This window comes from Anabrus simplex, chromosome 2, assembly GCF_040414725.1.
Source record: "Anabrus simplex isolate iqAnaSimp1 chromosome 2, ASM4041472v1, whole genome shotgun sequence".
In the NCBI taxonomy this organism is placed as follows: Eukaryota; Metazoa; Arthropoda; class Insecta; order Orthoptera; family Tettigoniidae; genus Anabrus; species Anabrus simplex.
In genome coordinates, this window is record NC_090266.1 from 823,534,396 (window position 1) to 823,550,034 (window position 15,639).

Genomic DNA, 15,639 nt, shown 5'->3' on the forward strand with positions numbered 1-15,639 from the left:
GTCTAGTTGTATTTATGGGAAGCTATGTGTACATACATGAGTTTGTTATCGTTAGATTTGAACCTGAGATAAATTACATAAATAAATAAATCCGGTCTAGAAATCCAAGAATAACAGCCGAGAGGATTCATCGTGTCCGCCTCTGTTGTGTAGTGGTTAGTGTGATTAGCTGCCACCCCCAGAGGCCCGGGTTCGATTCCCGGCTCTGCCACGAATTTTGAAAAGTGGTACTAGGGCTGGAACGGGGTCCACTCAGTCTCGGGAGGTCAACTGGGAAGAGGTGGGTTCGATTCTCATCTCAGCCATCCTGGAAGTGGTTTTCCGTGTTTTTCCACTTCTCCCCAGGCAAACACCAGCATGGTACCTAACTGAAGGCCACGGCCGCTTCCTTCCCTCTTCCTTGTCTATCCCTTCCAATCTTCCCATCCCACCAAGGTCCCTGTTCACCATAGCAGGTGAGACCGCCTGGGCGAAATAGTGGTCATCGTCCCCAGTTGTAACCCCAGACCCCATGTCTCACTCTCTAGGACACTGCCATTGAGGCGGTAGAGGTGGGATCCCTCACTGAGGGAAAATCTAACCCTGGAGGGTAAACAGATTAAGAAAGAAAGAAAGAAAGAAAGAAAGAGGACTCATCGTGCTGACCACACGACACCTCGTAATCTTCAGGCCTTCGGGCTGAGCAGCGTTCGCTTGGTAGGCCAAATCTCTTTAGGTATCTAGTGTCATAGAATTAGTTGGTTAGTTAAATAAATAAATAAATAAATAAATAAATAAATAAATAAATAAATAAATAAATAAATAAATAAATAAATACATTAATTAATTAATTAATTAAGTATTTAATGAACCCATACCCTATGGCGCAACTGACCCGGTTGCTCATGGCCTACCAAGCGACTACTGCTCAGCCCGAAGACGTGCAGATTGCGAGGTATCGTGAGGTTAGCACGATGAATCCTCTCGGCCGTTATTCTTGGCTTTCTAGACTAGGGCTGCTATCTCACAGTCATGTAAGTCCTCAATTGTAATCATGTAGGCTGAATGGACCTCGAACCAGCCCTCTGATCCAGGTAAAAATTTCTGACTTGGTGGCAAACCGAACACGGGTCCTCAGAGTATGTGGCAGGCATGCTACCCCTTCACTGTGCGGTAGGCTAAATAAAGAAGTTAAAATAAGTGCTCTAGCTCCACCATGTAGTGTTCAAGAGGATGTTACCTTCCATATCCTAAACAGGGCAAGAAACACCACCATAAAATACTTAAGAAAACGACGATCTTTTTTTTTTTTTTTTGAATTTGAACTAAAATCAATTTCAGCTAATTTCATGAAATGTATAGGCCTATTTATTAAATTCCTTCAAGAATATATTAATATCCTTATCATACGAAGTAGAATGACCTTATCAGGAAGGTAGCAGTAATTCTTCCAGAGATCCGAGGTTCGTGCACATGTGCTGCTATAGGTCACACTGTGAGAGGATATGCTTAGCAATTTCTTATCCTCACTTCAGAAGAATACCTATTACACATACCATCACACCACGGAGTAGTCATGGCACGTCGCGCACCGTTTCCTGCCCTGTTCACTTTTTCTCAGTTATCTGTTTATAAATAAGTTGCTTTTACCCGAAGCTGCAAACGCGTGGAGATTAATTTTACGGCAGTTGATATCACCGATGAACACAGGAAACTGCATCAAAATGCGCTTAGTACTTTTTATTAATATTGGTAGGGCTCCTTTTCTGTATGGTCAGCGCACATGGCTTCATTTCAGAAGACCCTGGGTTCGATTCCCGGAAGAGCCGGGGATTTTTCTGCCTGTGGTTACTACCTATGTCTCGGGGACTGGGTACTCGTGTTTGTTACAACACACTTCTCTTCATATTCATACAACACACCACACTAACAACTATCACAAAAACACGCAGCAGTGAATACGTCCTTCAAAATATGGTACGCGTAAGGAAGAGCATCCAGCCGTAAAACAGAGCCGAGTCTACATTTATAATTTGTGGGAAAACCGATAAAAGAGGAAGAATAGTTTCTTTATTAACATTGGAACATGTCGGCTTTTGATGATTTGTTGACAGATGTTGAATGTTTGTTCAGAAAGGAAAGGGTAGAGTTGTAGAGGAAACTGCAATCCATATAAAGTCCCTAAGAGTGGCAAAAGACGCTAGTACTGGCTTCTCCATTCGGCACACCACTAAAAGTGAGGTCTGCAAACCAACATGTGTGATATTAGAATGAGGTACTTCGGGGAACTTCGGACTCCACACAGTGAGTTACAGTTGGAAGTGAGGAAAGCTATGCTTTATCATGGAACGCTATTACGAGCGCCTCGAAATGGTACGCAATTGGAAGTGAAGTCTTATAATACATCGTCATTGCGCCTAAAAGACGGTTATGCGATAATATTTCAGCTCAAAACTCTGACCAGGAAGGATGTGTCATCTAAGGTTCAGTATTGCACGAACTACAGAATATCAGCGAGTTTTCGTTCTAAATGGTGCATGTGCTGCGGGTCAGTATTTCTGCCCTCAACATTGTCACATGACGGTATTTAAAGGCACAACGCCGATATGTGGCCTTAGAGTTACTGTAGGTGTAAGTATATTCCAAGAACACAGGGAAGGCAACAAATCGCAAACGACAAAATCTCACAGTGATTGCGCATTTGAAAGACGATAAGAGTTTTGTTGGAAAGGATTTGCATTCTGCACAGTATAATAATTTTGTGTGGTTATTTCTAGCCGGGTGCAGCCCATCTAAGGCAGACCCTCCGATGAGGGTGGGCGGCATCTGCCATGTGTAGGTAACTGCGTGTTATTGCGGTAAACGAAATGTCGTATGGCTTTTAGTGCCAGGATATCCCAGGATAGGTTCGGCTCGCCAGGTGCAGGTCTTTCTATTTGACACCTGTAGGCGACCTGCACGTCGTGATGAGGATAAAATGATGATGAAGACAACACAAACACCCAGCCCCGTGCCACTGGAATTAACCAATTAAGGTTAAAATCCCCGACCCGGTCTAGAATCGAAGCCGGGACCCTCTGAACCGAAGGCCAGTACGCTGACCGTTCAGCCAACGAGTCGGACCTGTTATTGTGGCGTTAAGTGTGGTGTGTGAGTTGCAAGGATGTTGGGAAAGCACAAACACCCAGCCCCCGGGCCATTAGAATTAACCAATGAAGGTTAAAATCCCCGACCCGGCCAGGAATTGATCCGAGGACCCTCTGAACCGAAGGCCAGTACGCTGATCATTTAGCCAACGAGTCGGACATTCTGCACAGTGATCAGAAGGCAAGTACAGTGGAAACCAAGAGTGGACGCGGATATGTTATCGGTGGCACGTGAGGAAGTCGGTGAACTCATTGTTTGTTTATCTTTGGCTAACAAGCCAGGTTAAAATATAATTTATCTGCTCTTACTGATAACCAAGTGTAGTCTATTTAATCATCATCATCATCATCTGTTTACCCTCCAGGTTCGGTTTTTCCCTCGGACTTAGTGAGGGATCCCACCTCTACCGCCTCAAGGGCAGTGTCCTGGAGCTTCAGACTCTCGGTCGGGGGATATAACTGGGGAGTATGACCAGTACCTCGCCCAGATGGCCTCACCTGCTATGCTGAATAGGGGCCTTGTGGAGGGATGGGAAGATTGGAAGGGATAGGCAAGGAAGAGGGAAGGAAGCGGCCGTGGCCTTAAGTTAGGTACCATCCCGGCATTCGCCTGGAGGAGAAGTGGGAAACCACAGAAAACCACTTCCAGGATGGCTGAGGTGGGAATCGAACCCACCTCTACTCAGTTGACCTCCCGAGGCTGAGTGGACCCCGTTCCAGCCCTCGTACCACTTCTCAACTTTCGTGGCAGAGCCGGGAATCGAACCCGGACCTCCGGGGGTGGCAGCTAATCACGCTAACCACTACACCACAGAGGCGGACAGTCTATTTAATACTCGTTAATTTCAAGAAAAACGCTTGAGAATTATTTGCGTTTCTTCAACCTAAACAGAATGACAGACAGACAAAACATTCAGAACTGATGGATATGTTCTCCGTACCGTGTTTACTATTAATATTGTGAAAATTGCCACGAAAAAAAGAACATTAATCTATGTAGAGACACTTCATTCTTATTGTGTCAGTGAGATGTGAAGTACACCCTTCTCGTGGTGCCTCGTCACAGGCGCGCAGCGCTCGATCCCACACGCATTCTCGTGTTTTAATACTGGTTTGAGGGTTGGAACGAGCTTAATTCACAGTTGTGAGTTAAACAGAACTGCCCTCTGGTATGAGAGGACCTATCTCAGCGGCCCAGTAGGTTAGTGATTGTCCTGCAGCTCTCAAGACAGTGGGGTCCAAACTTCGCTATGATCGGTGGCATTTAAAAGTGTTTTAATGCGGTTAATACCTGTTTTCCGCTTCAAGCACGTTTAACAAATAACATTATTATTATTATTATTATTATTATTATTATTATTATTATTATTATTATACATACATTGTCATTAGACTGTTATGCCTTTCAGCTTTCAGTCTAAACGTCGGCACAATCCTCCATTTGCAACTAGTGCTGTGGCCTCATTTAGTTCTATACTTCTTATCTTCAAATCGTTAGAAACTGAGTCTAACCATCGTCGTATTGGTCTCCCTTTACTTCTCTTACCCTCCACAACAGAGTCCATTATTCTCCTAGGTAACCTATCCTCCTCCATTGCCTCACATGACCCCACCACTGAAGCCGGTTTATGCGTACAGCTTCATCCGTCGAGTTCGTTCCTAAATTAGCCTTTATCGCCTCATTCCGAGTACCTTCCTGCCATTGTTCCCACCTGTGTGTATCAGCAATCATTCTAGCTACTTTCATTATTATTATTATTATTATTATTATTATTATTATTATTAAACTACCTATACCAAGTGCTGTAAGCTTCCAGTCTGTAATCTTGGCGCTTGAAAAACAGGTGCAGCTATTATGACGTGAGAAATCTGCATTTCCAAGTCTAAAGTGAAGCCTGTAATGATTGAAGGTCAGGTCAGGAATACAAACCTGGAATGAGTGGATTATTTAAAATATACACTATGCGTATTTTCCCAGACTGGAAGTATACTAAGTTACTGGATCAAGGTAAAGCAAATCTAACACAGTATTTTGGAAAAGAGGCATCTGCCCTTGGAAGAAAATGTATTGAGATGGGGCTGTTTTGAAACCGACTTTGCTGCACGGGAATGAAAATGGGTGGATATATTAATCATAGGTTCGAAGCTACAGACATAGATCGAGATTAATTTTTGGCACAATCAGGTGTAAACAACGACAGGATGGTACTTGGAAAGTGGTGATGAAAGCTAAGCTTGGAATAAACTTGATTGATGGAGCTGTACATATAAACCGACTTGTGAATTGAGGAGTATATGCTATCTAGGAGAAAACTTGACTCAGCTAAGGAGGGTAAGTAAGGTAGTGGGAGCCAAGGCGACGATCGTTATACACATTTTATAATAATTTAATGTTCAAGTGTCTAGAACTTACGGAGGCCGTAGAGCTAGCTGCAGAGAGAGGATAGTGTAGACGCTTTGTTAATCCATAGAGACTTATAGACAGAACGTTCTAAAACAACAGTTTATAATAATTAATGGTGTGTGGCTTCCGGAGAGGCCTGGTCTTTTAATTGGACGCCCTTAGGAGACCTGCGCGGTGTGATGGGGATGAAATGATGACACAGACGACATATACACCCAGTCCTCGTGCCAAGGGAATTAACCAATTATGGTTAAAATTCCCGACCCTGCCGTGATTCGAACGCGGGACTCCTGTGACCAAAGGCCAGCACGCTAACCATTTAGCCGTGGAGCTGGACAACATTTTATAATGAGGATGTATTGTTATTTCTTTAACTCACAGACTTTTCATCTGATATATTAGTATAATAGCACAGATAAATATCATGCACAATTATACTTAAATAAATCATGGGCTGTTGTCTGAATTCTTCTTGAACATTCGTTGAGAAACTTGTGATTATTGTGATGCAGCGTGAGACTTTGGGTCGGGGGATAAAAATTTGGAGAAGGACCAGTACCTCGCCCAGGAGGCCTCATCTGCGATGCTGAACAGGGGCCTTGTGGGTGAATGGGAGGACTGGAAAATATAGAGAAGGAAGAGAGAAGGAAGCGGTCATCCCCTTAGGTTAGGTACCATCCCGGTATTTGCCTGGAGGAGAAGTGGGAAACCATGGAAAACCACTTCGAGGATGGTTGAGTTTGGAATCGAACCCACCTCTACTCAGTTGAGCTCCCGAGGCTGAGTGGACCCAGTTCCGGCCCCCATATCACTTTTAAAATTTCATGGCAGAGCTGGAAATCGAACCCGGGCCTCCAGCGGTGGCAGCTAATCGCGCTAACTACGACTAATAATAATAATAATAATAATAATAATAATAATAATAATAATAATAATCTTACACGCTGGCTAACGTATTAGAAAACAACAGATAGAAAAAATGAAATGGCGTATGGCTTTTAGTGCCGGGAGTGTCCGAGGACAAGTTCGGCTCGCCAGGTGCAGGTCTTTTATGATTTGACACCCATAGGCGACCTGCGCGTCATGATGAGGATGAAATTATGATGAAGACGATACACCCAGCCCCAGTGTCAGCGGAATTAACCAATTATGGTTAAAATTCCCGACCCTGCTGGGAATCGAACCCAGGACCCCTGTGACCAAAGGCCAGCACGCTAACCATTTAGCCATGGAGCCGGACAACAGATAGAAGATACGCTGGGACAGGACAGAAATGTAGCACTTAACAGACCAGTTTCCACTGTATGGGATTGCACTGCCAAATAGGCTTGTATGGTCACTTTTAAAGAGCAAACACTCAGTAAACTTATCGGACGAAAATACATTTATATCAACAGATAGGGCAGTAGGTTAGCGTCCAGTGGTGAGTGGTCCAATTAACCATATTGCCAGCTGTGGTTGGAGCAATAGGACTTGTGTCGAACAACCTGAAATCCTTGAAGAAGCTGCCCAGTAATCTTACTGGAGACATCCACAAATCTGCAGCTTTCGGTGTCTGAAAAATTAATCACAATAATCACAAGTTTCTCAACGAATGTTCAAGAAGAATTCAGACAACAGCCCATGATTTATTTAAGTATACTTGTGCATGATATTTATCTGTGCTGTTATACTAATTTATCAGATGAAAAGTCTGTGAGTTAAAGAAATAACAATGCATCCTCATTATAAAATGTTGTCCAGCTCCACGGCTAAATGGTTAGCGTGCTGGCCTTTGGTCACAGGAGTCCCGCGTTCGAATCACGGCAGGGTCGGGAATTTTAACCATAATTGGTTAATTCCCCTGGCACGAGGACTGGGTGTATATGTCGTCTGTGTCATCATTTCATCCCCATCACGCCGCGCAGGTCTCCTAAGGGCGTTAAATTAAAAGACCAGGCCTCTCCGGAAGCCACACACCATTAATTATTATTATTGAGGCGGTAGAGGTAGGATCCCTCGCTGAGTCCGAGTAAAACATCAACCCTGGAAGCTAAACATATTAAGAAAGAAAGAAAGAAAGAAAGATTATTTTATTATTATTATTATTATTATGATTATTATTATTATTATTATTATTATTATTATTATTATTATTATTATTATTATTATTATTATTATTATTATGCCTTTGCTGGCGGGACCTAGTGTTTACAGTGCACTATGTCTTCTGGTATGGGCTAGAGCAATCTTGTTACTATCATTGATCTGTCTCAGCTTTATCCTTGGCTTTGACAAAATGAAAGTGACTGAGGTATCAGTGATGCTAGTAATGCCATTCCTTCTGCAGCCAGTCCCTGCTATGAATGGTGTGAAAATATTGCTCATAGGGTCGGTTGGTGCATGCATTTCAGTGGACTTGGCAGACTGATATGTAATAGCAACTTCTGGCCCGGCGAGGAAAGCAACGGGAAACTACCTCACTCCTCATTTCCCTAGTATGCCTCTTCAGTGATGCCTAGGCCATCTATGACAGCTGATGGCAGAGCTGTTGAGGATCCAACCAGCCTTCGGGCTGAGGACTAAACATACATACATTATTATTATTATTATTATTATTATTATTATTATTATTATTATTATTATTATTATTATTATTATTATTATTATTATTATTGTTATTATTATTAATAGTATTATTATTATTTGGAACAACTTCACTGGTGGACAATCATATAAGTGATTTGCAGGTGTAAATAATTTGAAAGAAATTCCACGATACATTATAGAATTTTCACAGATTATATTGCAGGTAAGTCAATAAATAAATCAATAAAATGAGATTGAGAGAACTCAGTCAATAAAATGAATCAATATGACTGAATCACACTGACCACGATGGGATAAAGTATTTTCTTTTTCTGTACAATAACTGGCTTTACGTCGCTCCGACACAAATAGGTCTTATAGCGAGGACGGGATAGGAAAGGACTAGGGGCTTGAAGGAAGTGGCCGTGGACTTAATTATGGTACAGTACTCAGCATTTACCTAGTGTGAAACTGGGAAACCAAGCAAGAAACACCTTTAGGGTTGCCGACAGTGGGGTTCGAACCCACTATCTCCCGAATGCAAGCCGACAGCTACGTGCCGCAACACACGCGGCCAGTCGCTCGGTTTTGAATATTTTCTAGAGGAAATGTAAAGGAAATTCGAAATATTCAGGGCTAAGATTCAACTTCGTTTTCCTCAATAGTGTATAACTTTGTGACTATTAGTTCTGTATAGCTAAACGCCGGCCGTTTCGAAGGCTAACAGTTACTCACCTGATCTCCAAAGTAATTTACCTGATCACTTGTATACTTCTGTGCAGTAGGTACGTGAAAGTGATGTCATTAACAGTAGAGTCCTAGCACATTAACCGCTCATTGTCAGTAGATTGCCGTTGATTTGTAGGTATGTTGTAAAAAGGGGTTGAAGGAACTTGAACGATGCTTTACATCCAGTGAGGAAGTCTTAGTAACCATGTTAGTACCATGACAATAAGTTAGCATTCCTCTCGGAGCACTTGGTATGCATGGATCGTTCATCAGCCTTGATGGACAGCTGGCGCTCAGCCAGCCACCAATTACTCGGAAAGGAATCTCCGCGGTTATTTTAACTCTGGTTGAAGAAAGGAAGCCTGTAGGGCCCTTTAAAAGAGCGAATTATATCTGACTTGAAAATTAACAAGAACTTTTTAAGGTGTACCTTAGCTTTGTTGTCTGCAATCATAGAATATATATTCTCTGAGGGAAGAACTATATTTGCATGCCCGTGCTGTGTTTGTAACTGTATTCTGTGATTACGTAAGAAAACGTGTACTTCCACACGTGTCGATGAACTGTTCCAACGGTCGGGCAGCTTCCATTCTGGCAGCAATTGAGGACATAAGCGAAGGAAGAGTGAGTACACGTAATTTGATCTCCGGAACAATGTAATGGAACGCTTCTCACAGAAGGCCATAGTAACGGATTTGTATCAGCATGCGTGTCGGCATTTCTGAACGAGACTCATTATGGGATTTCTTTAGACACTATGATAGCTACTCTATATTCCCTATCAATTGGCCATCAATCAAAATGCTGGACCTATTGTTGTCTTGACGTTGATAAAGTACACATATTTCTACACACGGTATCTAGTGCGTGGAACAATGAAGCATAAATAACATGGTGATAAGACTGAATTAACTCCTCCGAGGAAATAGCAATACATGTGGTGTGGAAACAAGCTACACTAAAAAAATTGAAGAAAAATAACAGGTTTCTTTAGTGATGTTTCTTCTAACAAGTCAGCAAAAGATGTGTGACGACTAAAGTAGTCTGGCGCCAATGGCATATTATCCTCATGGAAACTCACTGTCCCTTCATGGCCATCCTATATGAATACGAGAGACTGCATAGCCGCCGCGGTAAAGACATGCTTTATTCACCCGGAAGGACAAGGTTTCGATTCCCCGTCAGAAAGTCAAAAAGAAATTAGAAACGAGAGGTTGGAGTGGTGCATGAGTACCAGGTTAATGAAGTCCGGCCATAGAGCTAGCCAGTCTATTTCAAACAATGTCGAGGTTACCTTCTACTCCTCCAAGTGTCTCCATGCCCTGTATGGAGATGACTCTAATTTTCTTTGCCTTGCTAGATGTATAGTGTGCTAGTCACTCGTTAAGAAGGAGAAAATATTTATAAAATTATTCTCTCAGTGCGATACACATGCATCCGTCACTATTCCTTACTATTTACTTCAAATTGTTCAATATTTTTGATTTTCATGCAGTATAGCTTGGCTGTAGGAGGTACTTCCCAGGAGCGGAAGAAACTCTCCATCCTTAAGGCTATGTTGATTTTCTGGCTAACTAGATCCCTTTGATGAAGTCATTATAGCTCAATATTTGACAAAACAAACCATAAGGCAGAATTATTTATCATAATAAATGTTACGTGTAACCACAAACACACAAGCACATGCACGCGTATGTGTTTTGAACGGTTGCTGCTGGTGCCTATCCTTCTTAATGCATAGCATCTCTTCTACGATGCCCATATTCATCTTTTTCATAACCAAGAAAACTCACATCAGTCCAGATATATAAATGTAGTAAATGATAAAAGAAACATCATAACTGAATTCCAATTTTGTTTTTATTGGTACATGTGATGTCATGAAACATTTTTCTTACAGGCAACAATCAAAATTATTGTTAATTATGTTTAATTCTTTATCGATGTCTAATAAATTATTTCGGCCCTTACAGGAAAATCACATTGAAATTTTTAGGTGGTGTGAGTAATGCAGCTGTATATATATATACGTTTGAGAGACGGTAGGTTCGAATCCCAACACCTGCAGCCTGAATTGAATAATAATAAAAATATTTACGGATAGAGTAACTCTTAACCTTCTACTACTCCAAGTATCTCCATGGCCTGTATGGAGATGACTCTAATTTGCATTGCTTTCCTAGATGTATAGGGACCGAGCTCGATAGCTGCAGTCGTTTAAGCGCGGTCAGTATCTATTATTCGGGAGATAGTAGGTTCGAACCCCACTGTCGGCAGCCCTGAAGATGGTTTTTCGTGGTTTCCCATTTTCACACCAGGCAAATGCCGGGGCTGTACCTTAATTAAGGCCACGGCCGTTTCCTTCCCAGTCCTAGCCCATTCCTGCCCCATCGTTGCCGTAAGACCTATCTGTGTCGGTGCGACCTAAAGCCAATAGCAGCAAAAATAAAGATGTATAGGGTGCTAGTCACTCGATAAGAAGGGGAAAATGTTTATAAAATTATTCTCTCAGTGCGATACACATGCATCCCTCACTATTCCTTAGTACTGTATTTAGTTCAAATTGTTCAATTTTTTTTATTTTCATTCAGTATAGCACGGCTGTAGGAGCGGAAGAAACTCTCCATCCTTCAGGCTATAATAATAATAATAATAATAATAATAATAATAATAATAATAATAATAATAATAATAATAATAATAATAATAATAATAATAATAATAATAATAATAATAATAATCTTTGTTTTACATCTCATTAACTACTTTTACGGTTTTCGAAGACCCTGAAAAAGATGTTTTGAGCTTTCAATTTTTTTCTTTTTACAAGTTGCTTTACGTCGCACTGACACGTACAGGTCTTATGGCAACGATGGAATAGAAAAGGAATAGGATTAGGGAGGAAGTGGCCGTGGACTTAATTAAGGTAGTGCCCCATAATTTGCATGGTGTGAAAATGGGAAACCATGTAAAACCACCTTCAGGGCTGCCCACAGTGGGACTCGAACCAGCTACCTCCCGAATACAAGCTCATAGCTGAGGGCTGCTAACCGCACAGCCAACTCTCTCGGTTTCTAATTTTCACAAAGGCAAATTGTAAGATTGACTTCAATGGATTCCAGGGCTGCTACCATCCCAGTCCTAGCTTTTATCTTCCCCACTGTCATTGAAAAACCTGTCTCCGTTAATGTGACGTTTTAGCAAAGGAGAACTGTATTATCGCTCCTGAAACGAAAATAGAATTCAGTTTTAGAACTGTATAATATTCTGTACGAATGAAGATCGGTATAGCAGCCATGCTGAGGTATAAAATCACTGAGTTTAATAATATTGGGCGTGCATGGTCAACCATCTGAGGAGCTTGGCCCCTCCACACACAAGGTTGGTTGTGTGGCTCAGCTGGTAGAGCACTGACTTTTGGAGCCGAAGTTGCTGATTTCAGTCCTAGCTCAGTCCAATGGCATCTGAACGAACCCAAATATTCCAGTCTTGTGTCGATAGATTCAGCAGCACCAAATTCACGCACCTCGATGTCCCTGAAGACTGGAAGAGTAGCTAGTATGATAGAAAATCAAATACATTTAAATTACACAATATCTAAATAGTTAGACACTGAATCTAACCATCGTCGTCTTGTCTCCCTCTACTTCTCTTACCCTCCGTAGCAGAGTCCATTATTCTCCTAGGTAACCTATCCTCCTCCATTCGCCTCACATGACCCCACCGCCGAAGCCGGTTTATGCGTACAGCTTCATCCATCGAGTTCATTCCTAAATAGCCTTTATCTCCTCATTCTGAGTACCTTCCTGCCATTGTTCCCACCTGTTTGTACCAGCAATCATTCTCGCTACTTTCATGTCTGTTACTTCTAAATTATGAATAAGAGATCCTGAGTCCACCCAGCTTTCACGCCCGTAAAGCAAATTTGGTCTGAAATCTGACCGATGTAAAGATAGTTTCGTCTGGGAGCTGACTTCCTTCTTACAGAACACTGCTGATCGCAACTGCGAGCTCACTGCATTAGCTTTACTACACCTTGATTCAATCTCCCTTACTATATTACCATCCTGGGAGAACACACAACCTAAATACTTGAAATTATCGACCTGTTCTAGCATTGTATCACCAATATGACATTCAGTTCTGTTGAATTTCTTACCTACTGACATCAATTTAGTCTTCGAAAGGCTAATTTTCATACCATACTCATTGCACCTATTTTCAAGTTTCAAGATATAGGCTGCAGGCTTTCGGCACAATCTGCCGTTAAGATCAAGTCATCAGCATAGGCCAGACTGCTTACTACATTTCCACCTAACTGAATCCCTTCATGCCATTTATTCAGATTGCCAGATGAATTAATGCTCCTAAAGAGAACTGAGCTGCCATTCGAGGTAGCCTTAACGAGAAAAATAGGCAGACTACGCGTGTGCCATTGGAGGTACAGTATATGCTCGGCCTTCCTGTGGGCTGTCATGTTCCACCGGTGGCACCCAAGAAAAAGACCGTCATCACTGCTTAAACGACGTGTCTTTCTAATGTCCACCACAACAACGCGGAAGACAGAATAATTTCATGTACGCCAGAGTGGAAATGAAATGGCGTATGGCTTTTAGTGCCAGGAGTGTCCGAGAACTAGTTCGGCTCGCCGGATGCAGGTCTATTGATTTGACTCCCGTAGGCACCTGCGCGTCGTGATGAGGATGAAATGGTGATAAAGACGACACATACATCCAACCCCCGTGCCAGCTAAATTAACCAATTAATGTTAAAATTCCCGACCCTGCCGGGAATAGAACCCGGGACCCCTGTGGCTAAAGGCCAGCACGCTAACCATTTAACCAAGGGGCCGGAGAAAATTAATACAGAATTCTGTCGCGGGCATGTTAAATTGAACCAGGATCAGATACTGAACCTGAGCCGAATGAGTTCACTGCCGTGAATTTTAAGGAATGAGATGAACCAGCTAATTTCATCACAAAAGTTGGCGTATGGCGTACTTTCACTCCCTAACACTCGAGTAAGTGTGTAATTCAGTATACCGTTCCCACCCAAGAGGGGGAGCGGAGCTAAGCAGGGGTGCTAATTTCATCTACCCTTCTATGAATTAGGACAGTTATGTATATTGCAGGTTATATTTCAAACACGCTCCAAATGCGACCACGATGAGAGGAAGGGCTCTTTCCTCCCTTCCCTTTGCCGTACCTCTGCCAAGCAGAGGATTTCAATCTTATTCGTCGTAATTTTCAAGGGTTGGAAATATTTACACAGCTGGGGTTTGGGAACAATAGCAATGTATTGATCGTTAAGGAAACAGGCAGTTGAAAAAAACACAGCGTGTCAAGTTGGCGAGTCGAAGCAAAAACAAACAGATGCGTCGTACGTCATTGGTTTCACCCTACGTGGCTTGTCGAATAGTAATGCACGTGTTGTATCACATCATGGAAACAAGAGCGGAACGGTCCTCACATTTAAGATGTAATCGAACGAGCTTTCGGTTTTCTTTACCTTTTGCAGCTTGAAAGTGTTTCTAAGAATCCAAAACCATGCGTTTCGTTTACAACTTTCCATAATAATAATAATAATAATAATAATAATAATAATAATAATAATAATAATAATAATAATAATAATAATAATAATAATAATAATAATAAGGAAAATCATAGTTTTACATGGTAGAGCAGGATAATGTTATGCCATGACAGATGAACAACTGTTCTCTATAAATATCAAACCCAATGGCATTGTAAAATATATTGTGCAAGTGAACTTTCAATAATAAAAATAATGTTATTTGCTTTATGTCTCTCTAATTACATTTTACGGTTTTCGGAGACGCCGAGGTGCCGGAATTTAATGCCTCAAGAGTTCTTTTATGTGCCAGTAAATCTAGCCACACGAGTCTGACGTATTTGAGCACCTTCAAATACCACCGGACTGAGCTAGGATCGAACCTGCCAAGTAGGGGTCAGAAGGCCAGCACCTCAATCGTCTGAGCCACTCAGCCCGGCAAGTTAACTTTCATAAGAGATTATAAAATACGGTCATTGCAAAATTGAAAATGAAAATCCACAGCCTGTTTCCAGTCATTCGACCGGGTCAGGAATGGAATGAGTGAAGCCCCAATCCGGGGCGAGGGTAGGAATTGTGCCGGCTGCCGAAGCCTGTCGCACTCCTCTGGGGTGATGATGAATGACTGACAGATGAAATGAAAAGATATTGGAGAGTGTTGCTGGAATGGAATATGACAGGGAAAACCGGAGTACCCGGAGAAAAACCTGTCCCGCCTCCGCTTTATCGAGCATAAGTCTCACATTGAATGACCGAGATTTGCACCATTGCACTACATAAAATATGTTATAGTTCAGCAAAAATGGTTGAAGGACAGCTGTGTGCATGTTTGGCTACTATTAGTGTAGCTTATACTTATATTGTAATGACAAAATTTCTCAAAAAACATACCGCTGTGTTTTAAATTAAGCCATCACGGGAGAGTACCGGTACACTACGAGTTCTACATTCGTCTGCAAGTTTAAAACCCACATTGTTTTAGGTTATCTCACACGACTTACTATAAAAATAAAATAATTTGCTTACAACAGTCAAAATTATTTGAATTGGAAGGAATAGAATGTAAAATGGTATTCAAGTTTAGTTTTTCAGCCAAACACTGGCTACGTAATCCATTCAATTTCTTTCTCAAGCCCCAAATTGTGCATCCTTCCTGTATTGTATTTATCGCCTACGCTATTTTTAAACACATTTGCTGTCTTAAATTTATGTATTAACATTCCTGGTGTCTGTGTTGTA